The 16,103-nt window shown below is 44.5% G+C and overlaps 1 protein-coding gene and 1 long non-coding RNA gene across 6 annotated transcripts in view; both read left to right on the top strand.

Moving 5' to 3' along the window:
• Positions 1-113: 113 nt before the first annotated feature.
• Positions 114-5,566, top strand: LOC118650006. The gene is made up of 3 exons (XR_004965827.1): positions 114-224; positions 3,783-3,880; positions 3,982-5,566. It is a non-coding gene; the product is annotated as an uncharacterized LOC118650006 (long non-coding RNA).
• An 8,830-nt stretch (positions 5,567-14,396) lies between these two features.
• Positions 14,397-16,103, top strand: part of BPIFC (BPI fold containing family C) — a 35,011-nt gene continuing 33,304 nt past the window's right edge. For 2 of the 5 annotated variants that reach the window (XM_036298598.1, XM_036298597.1), the window contains exons 1-2: positions 14,401-14,532; positions 15,011-15,102. The gene's annotated coding sequence lies outside the window, so the exon portion shown is untranslated. Of the gene's footprint in view, positions 14,533-15,010; positions 15,103-16,103 lie in introns of all 5 variants that reach the window. The other 3 variants (XM_036298601.1, XM_036298600.1, XM_036298596.1) reach the window with 3 other exon arrangements.

The raw sequence follows: 16,103 nt of genomic DNA, 5'->3' as shown, positions 1-16,103 counted from the left end.
CGCGAGACGGGCGCGCGGGGACTAGCGATCGATGACTCGGCGCTCAACGGCGCCACCTGGGGGCGCGAGGAGCCCACGGCGCAGGCGCGGGGACTGCAGCCGGGCGCAGCTGCCTTGGCTCTGCCCCCGCCGTGGCTGTGCAGACTCGCTCCACGTGGTCCTGGGGAATGTTCACCCTGAAGCGGGGACTGCAGACGACGCCCCTGCCGCGCCGCAAGGCCCAGGTGTGCCTGGTTCTTTCCCGGGCCCTTCGTGGCGCCCAGCGCCTGCGTCATCTGCTCGGAGAAGCCTCAGTGGTTCTCAACCTTCCTCATGCCGGGACCCTTTAATACATACAGTTCCTCATGTTGTGGTGACTCCCAACCATAAAATTATTTCGTTGCTACTTCATAACTGTAATGTTGCTACTGTTATGAATCGTCATGTAAATATCTGATATGCAGGGTGGATTTTCATTGTTGGGGACCCACAGGTTGAGAACCGCTGCAGGTGGAACCCAGGCTCAGGTAGTTTCCTCCTATTCCAGCCAAATGTAAAAAACAGCTCGTAGTCAGTGATCTGTGTCGGAGAGTATGTTAGTATTCTGTTGCTGCATAACAGTCACGCCAAAGCTTAACACCTTAAAACGTCAGACGTATTGCCCCACAGGTTCTGCAGGTCGGGAACTGGAGCCTGGCTTGGCTGGGTGGTTCCGTCTTGGCTTCTCGGGCGATTACAGTCAGGATGGAGGCCAAGGCTGCAGTTATCTGGTCTTTTTTTTTTTTAATATATTTTATTTGTTGATTGATTGATTTTTATTCATTTCAGAGAGAGGAAGGGAAAGGGAGAGATAAACATTGATCGACTGCCTCCTGCATGCCCTCTTGGGGGGGGGGGGGGGAGTGCCAAGCCCACAACCCAGGCATGAGCCCTGACCGGAACCGTGACCTCCTGGTTCATAGGTTGACTCTCAACCACTGAGCCACACCAACAAGGCCATTTATCTGATGTCTTGACCTTGGGCTGGAGATCTGCTTCCAGTGTGGCTTGCTCACATGACTTTTGGCAGGAGGTCAGTTTTACGCTGCACGACCTCCACATGAGGCCACTTGAGTGCCCCCATGGCCTGGCATCTGGCTTCTGTCAGTGCCAGTGATCGCTGGAAGGCCAAAGCAGAAGCCATGGTGTCTTCTTGTGATCTAGCCTTAAAAGTCAGGCACCAACACTTTTGTCATATTCTGTGGCTCCCAAACCAGCCCTTCAGCGTGGGAAGATCAACGCAAAGGCATGAATACAATCAATAGGCAGGGCTCCTTGGGAGCCCTGCGGGAGGGTCTGACAATAATGAAGATAACCTAGAGGAGGGGGAGAGTATGCCAGTTTCATCCTTGTCTGGTAGCCACTGTCCAAATCATAAAACTTGAGTAAAGTTTCTCCCCCTAGGTGGCAGTACTTGTCCACATCCTGGCCTTCACTAAGGAAACCTGTATAGATCACCTTTGTGGCAGACATTGTGCTAGGTGCTCAGGTTGAAAAGACGCAGTTTACAGTACAGTGAATTGACTCTTGTAGTAAAGCATAAAAATTGTTGTTTTTATGAAAGAGATGAGAGAAAGTCCTGGGGATTAGGGCACTTAGAGGAGGGTTGCTGTGACAGTAGGGTTCTTTAGTAGCAAGCAATATGGGATTGAGGCAAGGGTGGCAGGACCAGGGTAAAGGTCAGTGGGTACCGCTCTGGATCAAAATTAGCCTTGGGCTAAGGAAAGGATCTGGGGCACATTCTAGAATGTATGGGAAGCCATTGGAGAGTTTTAAGCAGGGGTGTCTTTAGCTACCAGGGATTTTAGTTCTGAGCTATAGAAGCTGACTCTGGGTGACTAAGGGGAAAAGAACATGTTAAAATGATACTGGAGAGCTCAGGGAATCCTGGGAAGGATTGGAGAAGTGGCTCCAGGCTAAGCTTCCAGGAATGAAGCTCAGAACCATGCTGAAGAACTGGCCTGATGAGAAAACCACCATGACTGGGATTGCTGCTGCCACCCACCCCACGCTGGAGGAAACTGCATCACCGCTGGGGAATGGCTGCCACCTTCAAATGCCACACACTTTCGCGGCCTCCTGCACCAACAAAGTGCCAAGCTCCCAAAAGAGCCTGATTCCTCACCTTGCTCACCTCTAAATCAAAGGTTCCTAGGGATATATCTGACTGAGAGAGAGACCAGGTCCCATGCCTGAGTCCTGGCTGCAAAAGAGACTGGAATTTGGGGTCCAAACTCCTTTCCTGGGGAGGCAGAACTTAAAAAAAATATATTGGAATTTCCCCAAATATAGGAAGGCTGTTTAAACAATGATAGGAAGCCATGAGTCTGACAGGTGTACACAATAAGGGGCATGGGTCAGATACGAAATGTGAACCTGTCACAGCAGATATAATAGACGTATTAGTGGGGGATACCTTAGATCAAGGTTTCTCAACCTCGGCGCTACTGGCATTTGAAGCCTCCTACGTCTTTGTTGTGGAGGACAAGCCCATACGTTGTAGGATGTTAGCAGCATCCCTAGTCTCTATTCACAAAGGGCCCGTAGAACGCCCCTCCTGCAGTTGTGAGAACAAAAGACATCTCCAAACTTTGCCAAATATCCCCTAGGAAGCAAAATTGCCTCGCGAACCATTGGAGTAGAGACTGGCTCACTTCGTAGGCTCTTTTGGTAACTAAGAGAAGAAAGAAACGAGTGGAATGCCAGTGGGAATGGAGATAGTGGGATGGACAGGAGTAATGCTACAGAGGTAGAAATCATAGAACTTGGAAGATGACTGTATTTGGAGGCTGTATTAGGATATAGCTTCAGCGGCTCTAGCAGAGATCTGAAATAATAGTGGTAAATGTAAGTGTATTTCTCTCTGAAATAACATTCTTGGAGAAAGCAGTGCAAGGCTAATATGGTGGCTTTGGAGACCATCCACGACATAACCAGCTCTTAATACAATGTAAACCTCAAGAAATTACTATCTGTAAAAATGAAAAAGTAACAAAGATATATCAGACAGCCTAGCCCAGTGATGGCGAACCTTTTGAGCTTGGCGTAAAACCCTAACTTAACTCTGGTGCCGTGTCACATTTAGAAATTTTTTGACATTTGCAACCATAGTAAAACAAAGATTTATATTTTTGATATTTATGTTATATATTTAAATGCCATTTAACAAAGAAAAATCAACCAAAAAAATGAGTTCGCGTGTCACCTCTGACATGCGTGTCATAAGTTCGCCCTCACTGGCCTAGCCAGTGTTGCTCAGTGGTTGAATGTCGACCTATGAACCAGGAGGTCACAGTTCCATTCCTGGTCAGGGCACATGCCCAGGGCTCGATCCCCAGTGTGGGGCATGCAGGATGCGACCCATCAGTGATTCTCTTCGTTGGTGTTTCTATCTCTCTCCCTTCCTCTCTGAAGTCAGTAAAGACCCAGTGCACAGGTAGGGTCCCTGCCTGCCAGGGCCCCACCCTTCCCCAGCTGCCGGCTGGGGCCTTCCTTCACTCCTCACCAACCCCTGGTGGTCAGCGCACGTCATAGCAAGTGATCGAACTCCTGGTCGGTCGAACTGCCAAGGGGACACTTTGCATATTAGGCTTTTATATATAGAGAGAGAGATATAGGTATAGGTATAGATATATAGATATCAGGCAGGTGTGTTATAAAGATTCGGCAAAATAACAACTTTTGTATTAAAACACTAAGGTTATTATGACAATAACAGAAAACTAATGCACCAGGGATTCTTATCACAATCCTTTGCCCAGCAGAGTGTAACCACCAGATGGCCGAAGTGATCCAACCAGGGAAGTACATGAGGGTCCTGAAAGAGAACCAGAGCATTCCCAAGGCACGGCCAGGAATTAAGGTACTCTAGAGGACTACACCCCAACACGTTAGAGGTCCGCAAGAATATTATATACCCCTCTCTCAACCATCTCCCTCGGGATTTTTTTTTCTTTTTTGCAGGATGTCACCTTAATGTCTGCAAGCAATGGGCACTCCAACGTTCAAAGAGTTCAGAAATTTAAAATTATTTTTTGTAGTATTTCATACAATACTACATGATGTCACTCTTCTGTGGGACTCCATTCATTGGCTCCCTGTAGGCTTTTTTAAGTAAACATTTTATTTTAGAACAGTTTTAGATATACAGAATTATTATGAAGACCTACATACCACATAGCCAATTTTTCCTTACTAACATCTTATATCAGGGTGGCACATTTGTCACAATGAATGAGCCAATATGGATCCATTTTTATTAACTAAAGTTCACTTCATTCAGACTTCCTTAGTTTTCACTGGATGTCCTTTTCCTGGTCCAGGATCCCATCCAGGACACCGCGTTACATTGGTTGTCATGGCTTCTTAAGCTCCTCTTGTTTGGGACAGTTTCTGAGACTTCTGTTGTATTTTAAGACCTCGACAGTTTTGAGGATCAGTGGTCAGGTATTTTGTAGACTGTCCCTCAATTGGGACTTGTCTGATATTTTCTCATGATTTGACTGAGGTGACGTGCTCCTGGGAAGATGACCCTTTATGCTAGAGCGCCATTCTCCTCACATCGCATCAACAGTACATATTTTCAATATGACTTCTCACTGTTGGTGTTAACCCTGGTCTCTTGGCTGCTCCACTGTAAATTCACTCCTTTTTTTCTCCTTTTCATACTCTAGCCATGGACAGCCCACATTTAAAGAGAGGGAGTTATGCTCTACTTCCTCAGAGGTGAAGCGTTTACATAAATTATTTTTAATTTCTTCTGCACAAGATGTTTTCCTATTCTCTACTTATTCAATCATTTGTTTATATCGATTTGGACTTATTTATTTTATACTTTGGCTTATAATCCAACACTACTTTATCTTGTTGCTCAAATTGTTCCAACTTTGACCATTGGGAGATCTTTCCGTCGGCTACTATGTCCATTGACATCATTGCTGGTTTTTGTGCATTTGATTTGTTCTGTTTCCAAGCACTTTCTGGCACTATAAGATGCTACATTTTGTATATATCTTGCCCCAACCCTAGGATCAGTCATTTTTCCAAAGAGTCCTAGTTCCTTTCATTGGAGAAGGGTATTAGAAACCAAGATCTGGGTGCTAGATGTGCTCATTGCTATTGGGGTGTTGTTGCTTCCAGGCCTTCTCAGCTGACAGAGCAAGGAGATACATGTGTGTATATATGCATACGCATACACAGTCAATTTGCATGCCTTTGCACATGCCAGTCCTTCTATCTGGAATATCTTTCCTTCCCTTCTTCCAAGCAGAATGTGCTTCTCTTTCTTTTTGCTCCAGGAGCACTGGGAACACACTTCTTGGTGTTACCCGTCACATCACAGTGCAATTACTAGTACACCAGGCTTTCTCTCATCCTAGAGTATGAGTTTCTCAATGGGAAAGGGCAGGTCTTCTCTATCTTCAACAACCCTCGGAGAGAAACTAAGATGGCGGCATAGATAAACACCGGGAAATTGCTGCTTCCCACAACAATCGATAAATGCATCAAAAACACAAGGTGGACATCATCCAGAACTACAGGAGGGCTGGCTGAGTGTAAATTCTACAACTAGGAGGAAAGAAAAGCACACTGCGAGCGGGAGGAGCTGCGTAGGTGGAGTGCAGAGGTACGGGGGCTCGCGCGCGCTAAAGGGTCTGGCACCTGAGGAAGCGGCTGTCTTTTTGAATCTGGAGGGAGAGACAAGCTCCCGACGGCTCTGAAATCCGTCCCGGGAAGTCCCTGGGGACCCAGGACTCATACGGGGAGAAACTGTACTGTCTGGCAGCGGGCGAGCTTGAGAGCGGCTTTCCCTCAGAGGTGCTTGCAGCCATTGCCGGGACACTGGGACTCGCGACTCCTTAGGACGGGGCTGAGGCTCCGCCATAGCTGCTTTCTCCGCCCTTTGATTCCTTGAGACCCCGCCCCGCCCAGGCTGTGGCAGAGGCTTTTGCATATGAATGCCCCGGCCATTTGCAACCTGTAATTACCTAACCACAGCCAGGCCAGGTAGACCCAGAGCTTCCAAGAGAAGGCCCAAGGCCCCACAGCAGCTTGCATTGCTACACAGCTGAGCATCATCAGGGCACTTCCAAACTCCAAAAAAAAGGAAGGGGAATCTGCAGTTCTCTTTGTAGTTCCTGCTGTGTAACCTCAGGCGAGGCTAAATTAGCACCTCCTTAGATCCAAGAGCCACTGTACCCAGTGGTCAGAGGGGGGACCATCCAGATCACAACTCCTCAGATCCATAAGGGACACACTCAGGGTGCAGTCTCAGTGAGCACCAAAGCCCCACTGAAGCAAGTCTTGCCCCAGAAGGGTGTCTCCAGCACAGAAGTTCTCCCACTGCAGACACAGCTGATTCTCGCTGCCAATTGCCCTGGAGGTCAATTCCTCCCAGTGATCCTACAACAACCAAGGCATAGCTACAACAAGACTGTGCACAAAGCCCACGAGGGGGTGCACCAAGAGTGTCCACCTCAGGTAACTGGGGAGGCTGAGCCACTGGGCCGTACAGGACACCTAGCACACAAAGCCACTCTATCAACACAGGGAAGCTGCCAAAATGCGGAGACAAAGAAACAGGTCACAAATGGCAGAAATGGAGGAAAGCAAACGACTGGATATAGAGTTCAAGGCCACGTTTATAAGGTTTTTCAAGAATTTTATGGAAACCGCCGATAAATTTAATGAGTCCCTCAATAAGTATAGTGAGACCATGGAGGACATGAAAAAGGACCAACTAGAAATTAAGCATACACTGACTGAAATAAAGAATAATCTACGGAGATCCAACAGCAGACAAGAGGATCCCAAAAATCAAGTCAAAGATTTGAAATACAAAGAAACAAAAAATACCCAACTGAAAAAGAAAAAAGAAAAGAGATTCCAAAAATATGAAGATAGTGTAAGGAGCCTCTGGGACAACTTCAAGCGTACCAACATCAGAATTATAGGGGTACCAGAAGAAGAGAAAGGGCAAGATATTGAAAACCTATTTGAAGAAATAATGACAGAAAACTTCCCCCACCTGGTGAAAGAAATAGACTTCCAAGTCCAGGAAGCGCAGAGAACCCCAAACAAAAGGAATCCAAAGAGGACCACACCAAGACACATCATCATTAAAATGCCAAGAGCAAAAGACAAAGAGAGAATCTTAAAAGCAGCAAGAGAAAGACAGTCAGTTACCTACAAGGGAGTACCCATACGACTGTCAGCTGATTTCTCAACAGAAACCATGCAGGCCAGAAGGGAGTGGCAAGAAATATTCAAAGTGATGAATAGCATGAACCTGCAACCAAGATTACTTTATCCAGCAAAGCTATCATTCAGAATAGAAGGTCAGAGAAAGAGCTTCATGGATAAGAAAAAGCTAAAGGAGTTCATCACCACCAAACCAGCATTATATGAAATGCTGAAAGGTATTCTTTAAGAAGAGGAAGAAGAAAAAGGAACTCTTACCATTTGCCACAGCATGGATGGAACTGGAGAGCGGATAAACACCACATGATCTCACTCATTTGTGGAATATAATGAACAACATAAACTGATGAACAAGGACTGATCCAGAGATGGAGAGGCATTGATTGGACTGTCGGGCTTTGGAGGGAGGGTAGGGGAGGGTGGGGATAAGGGGGAAAGATCAACCAAAGGACTTACATGCAGGCATATAGGCCTAACCAATGGACACGGACAACGGGGGGGGGGGGGGGTGAGGGCATGAGCGGGGGGGGGGTGGGTAGAGGGTAACGTGGGGACAAGGACACATATGTAATATCTTAATCAATAAAAATATATTTAAAAAAAAAAAAAAAAACAACCCTCAACCTCCATGTCTAGTGTAAGGATGGTGAACCAAGATTTAAAATGAAGTATTCAGCCCTAACCGGTTCGGCTCAGAGGAGAGAGCATCGGACTGCAGACTGAAGGGTCCCAGGTTCGATTCCAGTCAAGGGCATGTACCTGGGTTGCAGGCACATCCCCAGTAGGAGGTGTGCAGGAGGCAGCTGATCAATGTTTCTCTCTCATCGATGTTTCTAACTCGCTATCCCTCTCCCTTCCTCTCTATAAAAAATCAATAAAATATATTTTTAAAGAATAAAATGAAGTATTCATGCTTGTCTCTGAGTTCTTACTATCTCTATTTGGGAAAGTAAGATCCTCACTCTGTCTCTACCAGGGCAGGGCAGGTTGGCCTTAGTTCGGGTGTTTTCTTACAGATTCCGTTTACTTACCTGAATCTTGAGCTTTTATCTACTTACCAACAGTTCTCACATGTTAGTCTCAGAATCGCCCAGAGAGCTTTTTGAAGCTCAGATTGTGGAGTCCCAGCCCTACAGTCTCTCACTGAAGAGAGTCTCTCCTTGAACAGGTCTGGAGAGGGGCTTCAGAATTTGCATTTCTAATGATTGTCAGGCGAGGCTACTGTGGAAGCACACGCTGGGAACCATTGGGCTATACCGTGTGTTCTTACTGAGGTTGTTGGGGATTTTTTTTTTTTAATTTATGAAAAGTCTTTGAGGTTTTAGATTTATAGAACTATTATAAAGACTTTGATTATAAGCCAAAGTATAAAATAAATATCTGTAAGTCCAAACTGATTTAAACAAGTGATTGAATAGAGAATAGGCAAATCTCCTTTGTAGAAGAAATTTTAAAAGTTTGTAGATATTGTGCTTGGTGAGAATTTGAAATGGGCCTTTAAAAAATGTTGTGGATTGAAATTAGAACCATGCAAGTTAAAAAAAAAAACAAAAAAACTCCTTATTTGTTGAAATGGTTAAAATCCTCCCATGGACCAAATGAAGATGTTTGGAACCTGTTGGAAGGAAGAAATAAAAATATTATTGGAGAGCAAATTAGAAAGAGGCAGACAGGAGACAAGGGTGAAGTCAGAGGGAGCATTCAGATTTTCACAGTTTGATCTGTAACTCGGTACTGTTTGCATCTTTTACCAAGAGAATGTATTCATATGTTTATTGGGTAATTAAGAAAAATATTTTTTAAATGTTAGAAGAATGTCATTTTCTACTGCAAAGTCTAGATAGAATACTTTCATATACATTCTGCTGGCGTGGCTCAGTGGTTGAGAGTCGACCTATGAACCAGCTTACATTTCGATTCCCAGCCAGGGCACACATGCCCAGATCGCAGGCCCGAGCCCCATTGTGGGGTGTGTAGGAGGCATCCATCTGATCAATGATTCTCTCTCATCATTGATGTTTCTCTCTCTCTCTCTTCCTCTCCCTTCCTCTCTGAAATCAATAAAAATATATTATAAAATACACACACACACACACACACACACACACACACACACATATTAGTTTCCTTGGTTCTCATCTGAGGCCTGTCAAGGGACCTTTGCCATAGTCACAACTCAGGTAGGAGAGAGTGGTGCTGCTTAGCATCAGCGTAGAGACCAGGGATGCTGCTGAACATCCTACGAAGCACAGGACAGCCCCCTACAGCAAAGTATTATGTGGTCCAATATTGAATGTCAACTTCAATTGGAAAAAAAAGTGTTTCATAGAAAAAGTATTCTTAAAAAACAGAAAAAATAATTCTGTGGCCCAAAGTGTCATTAATGCCAAGGTAGACAAATTCTTACTTGTTTGAGTTGGGCTCACATCAGTGGTTCTCAGACGTGTCAGAGTTGTATCACACTATCTTATTTGCTTGATTTCACAATACCCTCCACTTCTCACAAAAGTCATGTGTGCCCTGACTGGTGGTTTGGCTCAATTGGAGCGTCTCCATGCACCAAAAGGTCACCAATTCGATTCCCAGTTAGGGCACATACCTAGGTTGTGGGTTTGATCCCTGGTCAGAGCATGTATGGAAGGCAGCAGATCAATGTGTCTCTCTCAAGTTGCGCTCTCTCTCTCTCTCTCTCTCTCTCTCTCTCTCTCTCTCTCTCTCCCTCCCTCTCCCCCTCCTCTCTCTCTCCCCCCCCTCACTACCTCCCCTTTCTCCCTCTCTAAAATCAATAAAATTAAATAAAAATTAAAAGTCATATGTATATGCATTTAAAATTTAGCATGAATTTAAGTTCACTTTGAACTGCAAATAATAAAATGTAACTCGCTTTTAGATAACTGATAATAAGTGGAGGTAAGCAGGCAAGTGGGTGTGTTTATTTTTCAAAACCAGTAGGGAGTCACTGCTGTAAATCATTCCAGAGTGAGACTGGTGGGTGGGAGAAGCCACGTTCCGAGTCAGTCATCGGTGTCCACCCAGAAACATCATCACACAGACTTCAAGGGAGTGTGGCCTGGAACAGAACTGGGAAGAGACGGGGAGATGCTGCCAGGTGGTAGGGTGATTCTGCCAGATGTCTCCCCGGCCCTTCTGGATGAACTGCAGAGTCACTTGTCTCTTTTAAGAGGCACATAAACTCCAGGCAGCTTCCTCTAGTCAGGAATAAACCAGCAATTTCAAACTAGCAATTACACTGATTCGATTAGCAGCTTGAAAAACCAGATGTGTTGCCTGGCAACAGCATCCTTCTCTCTCCTCACCTTCCACATCCCCTAGACTTTGGATTGCCCTTTAGTGACCTTCCTAAAAAGGCTGCTTAGCATAGTAGTTAGGAGTGACTTCCAGAAGCAGCACACCTACCCACCTGGGCCCTGAACCCTGGCTCTGTAACTTACTGTCTGAGATGCCTAAGCTTAGGCAAAACTACCTAACCTCTTGGTTTCCTCATCTGTAAAATGGAGATAATATTAGTACTTTACACAGTCTTGGTGGAAATTTAAAGAGTGCATATATAGATAGTGCCCAGAACATAACAAAAAATGTTACCTCTTATTTTCCTCTACCCCTTCTCTCCCTCTTCAGGGGTTCCATTAACCAGATTTTGCCAACAAAAAATGTTGGGTGCAGGGCATGGTGGGCAGTGAAGGGTCAGAGCTCAAAGTGTCTTTTGTTCTAAAATTGCCCTCTCTGGTTCATTCCCCATATACACCCAACCCCTGTCCCCTCCTACTTTTGTCTGCCATGAAGAATGACATAGTTGTCTTCAAAGTTAAAAAAGAGCCTGATATTCAGATAGGCTTTTTTCTACATGGGAACAGTCCAGACATTCTGGAAACCAGGAGCTAGGATGCTCACTCGGTTCCTTAACACTGTATCTTGGCATCTTTCTTTAATGAACAGTTATTCTACCAAGTTCATGAAGATTCTTCTTTTGGGAGTTTTAATTAAAGGTGCCCCTTAATCTGCAGAGGCTAATGCACTGTCAGCCATCAGTAAGTAAAATAATTCAGTTTGCGTTCTGGATAAGTAGGCATTCCCAGCAAATCTCCAGTTAAACCTGAAAACCTAAAATAAATAATGAAACTGGATATAGTGCTGCTGGCTTTTGTTGTTGTTTTTAATGATGAATTTGGCAAATTTGCCCTAAAATGATTCCTTGAATAAAAAGGAAAGCTAATGAGCTGATTTCTATAGCCCCTTTCTTTATTTTATTTTTATTAAATGTATTGGGGTGACACTGGTTAATGATATATAGACCCTTTCAAATGAAATGAAACAAACTAGCTACACTCTCTTCTTCAGTCTTAGTTTCCTACACTCTATTTATTTCAGCCCTTTTCCCAAAATTATTCCATGTCCCTCATGAGCTGTATTGTTATTTACTTTTCCCCCCTATAAATCAGCCCACTTCTTAAACCGTATATAAATTTATTTAAAGGGGGAAGCTATATAAAGGGAAAACTTCTGTTAATTTCCAAATAGAGGGTAAATATAAAAAAATAAATACCATGAAAATTGAACACATTTCTTAAAAATAAAAATTGTTTAGAAGATCTTAAATTACTAGTGTAAAAATAGAAATAGAGGAAATGCAAGTAATAATGTATCTAATTTACTGACACCATATAAAAAATTTAATATGTGCCAGCTCTTTTAGTTTAATTCTCATCATGACTCTTCAAAGTAAATGTGAACTCCGCTTTTACAGATGATGGCTCTGCGCCCCAGAGGAGTGAGTAAATTGCCCAAGGCCCCGGAGCGGGGGGGGGGGGGGGGGGGGGGGGGGGGGTAGAGCAGGTCCAGGTGAGGCGAGAGCCCTCGAGGACTGCAGGGCAAAGCCCCCCAGTTCACCTTCTCTCTCCTCATTCATCCAGGCCACCCTTCCTGAGAACTCCTCCCAAATCCTGTGCGGAAAGTCCCAGGATACACAACAGTGACTCAGGTTTTCACCAAGATATGGTTAGACTTTCAGGTTTTTTGTGACAAAAAGAAAAATTACTATTTGCATCAGAAAATATTTGCAACTGTTATTTTACAGTTTAAAGTCTAGCAGATCCTATGCAGCTGGTTAATGGACATGAGATGCAAATAGGAGGCTGAACATCTAAATCTTTCTGCCAGAGAAAAGGAATGGGGGTAGAAAAGGGGAGCAGGGAAGGGAGAGCGAAGAAGCTGCTTGGGGTGAGGTAAGATAAGGGTAAACCTAGGACCAGAAGGAGTGAGGAGGAGGGGGAGGGGGAGAGAAACTGGTGCCATCCAGGGGAGATGCTGAGGAAAGAACAGAATGGGAGGCATTTTATAAAAATGTTTCCCACGTGATGTATGATGTCATTCATCTTCTTCCATGTCTGGTATTTCTTTTCTAATACACTAAAGGTAATCACAATACAGTTTCAGGTGTTCATCTGTGTAGCACCTGAAATGATTCCCCATCCCTCCAGGCTAGCACCTGCACCATGGGAGCTGCCTCAGATGGCACTTCTGCGGCTTTCATTCCACCTCGAGGAGGATGACTTAGGAACTCGTATTTCCCACCAACCTCTTCCCAGAACAACCGAGAGCGCCATTTGAATGTCTAACACCATTATTTCTGCTCCTGCTACCTTCCAGACGCGCTGGCCCCCCATTTGCTGTTCCCTCCGCCTTTCCTTTCAGAGCTTTGCCTGTCCTGTTTCTAATGCTCAAATGTTACCTCCTCAGAGAAGCCTTCCTGGACCAGCCTAGCGAAGTAAACACATCTCCCCCAGTTACATCGCCCTACCAATTGTAAGACCACCCCACAAACTACATCCCCTTATTCCCTTCATAGACGCCATAATCTGCACCTTTTGTGGATTTTGCTGTTTGCTTATTTTCTCTCTCCATCTGCTAGAACATAAACTCCATATGGACAGGGATTCTGTCTTTTGTGTTGAAAGGGACCTTACACGTGGTAGATGCCCAATAAATATTTGTTTATTTGTTAATTTAATGAGTGGATTAATCTGTGATGACTGCCAATAAATGATTCTATGAGGAGAAAGTCTACAGTGTCTCATGTCACCATTGATAAGGGCCACATACTAATGAATAAGATTTTACTGCACTTTATAGTTTTGTTTTAATTTTTTTTCAAATCCTCACCCAATGATATGTTTTTATTGATTTGAGAGAGAGAGGAAGGGAAAAGGGGAGAGAGAGAGAGAAACATTGATGTGAGAGAGAAACACCAATTGGCTGCTCCCTGAACGCACCCCAACCAGGAATCAAATCTGCAGCCTAGATATGTGCCCTGACCAGGAATCGAATCCAAAACCCATTGGTGCCTGGGACAATACTCCAACCAACGGAGCCACCAGCCAAGGCAGCACTTTCTCATAGGTTATTACTATGGTCTGAAAGTTTGTATCCCCCAAAAATTTATATGTTGAAATCCAAATCCCCAAAGGTGATATTAGTTGGTGGGCCCTATGTCATAATGGGATTAGAGCCTTATAAAAGAGGCTGCAGGGAGCTCCCAACTCTGTCCACCACGTGAGGACATAGCCAGGCTGGAAGAGAGTCCTATCCAAAACATGACCATGCTGGCACCTTGACCTTGGACTTCCCAGCCTCCAAAACTGTGAGGAACAAATGTCTGTTGCTTATAAATGATGCGATCTTAGCATAAAGCTTAGCTCAGTTTAGCTTAGACTGTTCTATAGTATTTTGTTATAGCAGCTCAAACAAGCTAAAATAGTTACTAACATTTTTTTTTTCACCAGAACCTAACTAAGGTAGATACTATTTTTATCTTCATTTTGCCCCTAAGGAAACTCGGCTAAGTAGGTAAATGTAACTGGAGATACACTAGATGAGAAAACTGATAAGCTGTCAGAAGTGCAGACAATGCCAAGTGAACATGCCTGCTTTTCTTGCTAAGGTGACCCATCCTCCTAGTTCTCCTAGGACTGTCCTGGTTTTAGTACTGAAAATCCTGCATCCTGGGAAAACCAGGACAAACTGTCACCCTGTCCTACCCAGAAAACTGTAAATAAGACATTAGACACTTCATGCAATCAGATCCCTGGCCATCGAAAATGCAATGACCAAAACCTGGGGGATGGGGTTTAGAATCTAAAGCTATCAAGTTACATAAGACCTGCTTGATGCACCCACCCAGCTTCCTTCAAAGGAATGCTGAAACAGGAAGTCATTAATAAGCTGAAAAGGAGCTGGCGCCCAGAGATGCGGTCCCCAGAGATGCGGTCCGTGGTCTGACCCTGGGAGATAAAGATGGTAAGTAGGTCAGCCTGGCTATCAAGCTCATGCTTTCAGACTGAATCTGATCCACTAAGAGCCCAGAAGGTATGCTGGGCAGTAGTGGAGCCAAGCCCTGCAGGCACCCTGACCAGGAGAAACCAGCTTAGTATTCCAGAGAGGAAAATTCCTCCTCTCCCAGTTCAACATTTTTTCTCAATATCATTGGAAGTCTTGACTTCATTATTCTGGTAAAGTAGCCATCACTATTTCACATGTGGTGTGCGTGTGTGTACGTGCGTGCGTGTGTGTGTGTGTGTGTGTGTATACGCCTGCGTGTTGTGGGGAGGTAATTACTGCATAGGTGGCATTGTCTGCTCATCTAGGTAGAAACTGTAGTGTTCATTCATGCCATTGGGTAATTGAAGTGAAGCAATTACGTATCATATTTTGAAAGAGGCATTAAAAAAATCCACCACTAGGTGATTCAGACTTAATTATCTTGTCTTTGCGGCAGCTGGGTTCAAAGCTCAAGTGGAGAACACATCGACTTCAAAGGCAGAGGGAATCGACGGTGCTCCCCAGCTTTGGGCTCTTCCTCTGCTGAAGGTAAGAATCATGAACAAGCTTCAGGTCTCCGCCAGTGCAGGATCTCCGGACGGGGATTACCCTCCCACTGGGAGAGATCCCAGATCTGGTCGGACACCCTGAGGGGGCAGCTGTCACGTATTCTGAGTTATTGTCTGCCTTGGTTTTTATGTTTTATTTGCTTTTTATATCACTCACACACACCCAGAAGACTGTGAACAGCTCTAAGAAAGAAAAGAGAATTGGCTGGGACTACCTGTTCAGTTTTGTATCGTTCAGCAGTGTTAAGAAGGTTGCTCAAGAGTCTGGACTTCTTTTTGCTTCCATTTCAATGGGGAACCCAGCACAGTGGCAGAAAAGTCTAACTTGGGTCTCAACAGTGTGGTTGGGATTAAGGAGCTGCCTTGACCTCTCTGTTTGGGGGCCAGGTCTTCATCAGCAACCAAGACTCTCCCACTTGCCGGAAAGTTTTAATGTGTCCGTGTTGTGTATGGAGTTTGGGGAAGAAAGACTTGGTGTAAAATTTCAAGGCCCTTGTCATTAGAGATCTTGATATAAAATCAGATGTGTGAGCTGAATCCCTTGAAATATTCTCCAGTTCTTCCCCTATCCCATACCTATTGATTTCTTACATACATTTTGTCTTCACCATTAGGTTGGAATATTATTATACTCTAGGCTTCTTTAAACCAACTGAACTTAATTTTTCCACCTTTGCCTCTGTGTTGAAAGCCACATTTCATTCACTCATCACTTCTTTAATCAATTATTCAAGTCTGTCAGAGCTCGCCCCCATGAGTGGTAATGGCAAATTGATCTGTCTCGAGAATTTTCTCAGTTTTACCAGTTTTCTTATTTCTAGTCATCAGAATGGCTCAGGCAAGGGCCATCTAATTTAGGAGTGTTATTCCGCCCAAATGTTGGCATGGAACTGTCATGGGTTCCGAGGCTTTGAATCTTAGAAAGAAGCAAACCTCAGAAGCAACAAGATAGGTTACTTGGCTGGCAGGGTGTTAAAATCA

Source organism: Myotis myotis, unplaced genomic scaffold (assembly GCF_014108235.1).
Source record: "Myotis myotis isolate mMyoMyo1 unplaced genomic scaffold, mMyoMyo1.p scaffold_m19_p_3, whole genome shotgun sequence".
Classification (NCBI taxonomy): domain Eukaryota; kingdom Metazoa; phylum Chordata; class Mammalia; order Chiroptera; family Vespertilionidae; genus Myotis; species Myotis myotis.
Note: the sequence above shows the minus strand (reverse complement) of the source record. Positions and strands in the feature narration are given on the sequence as shown.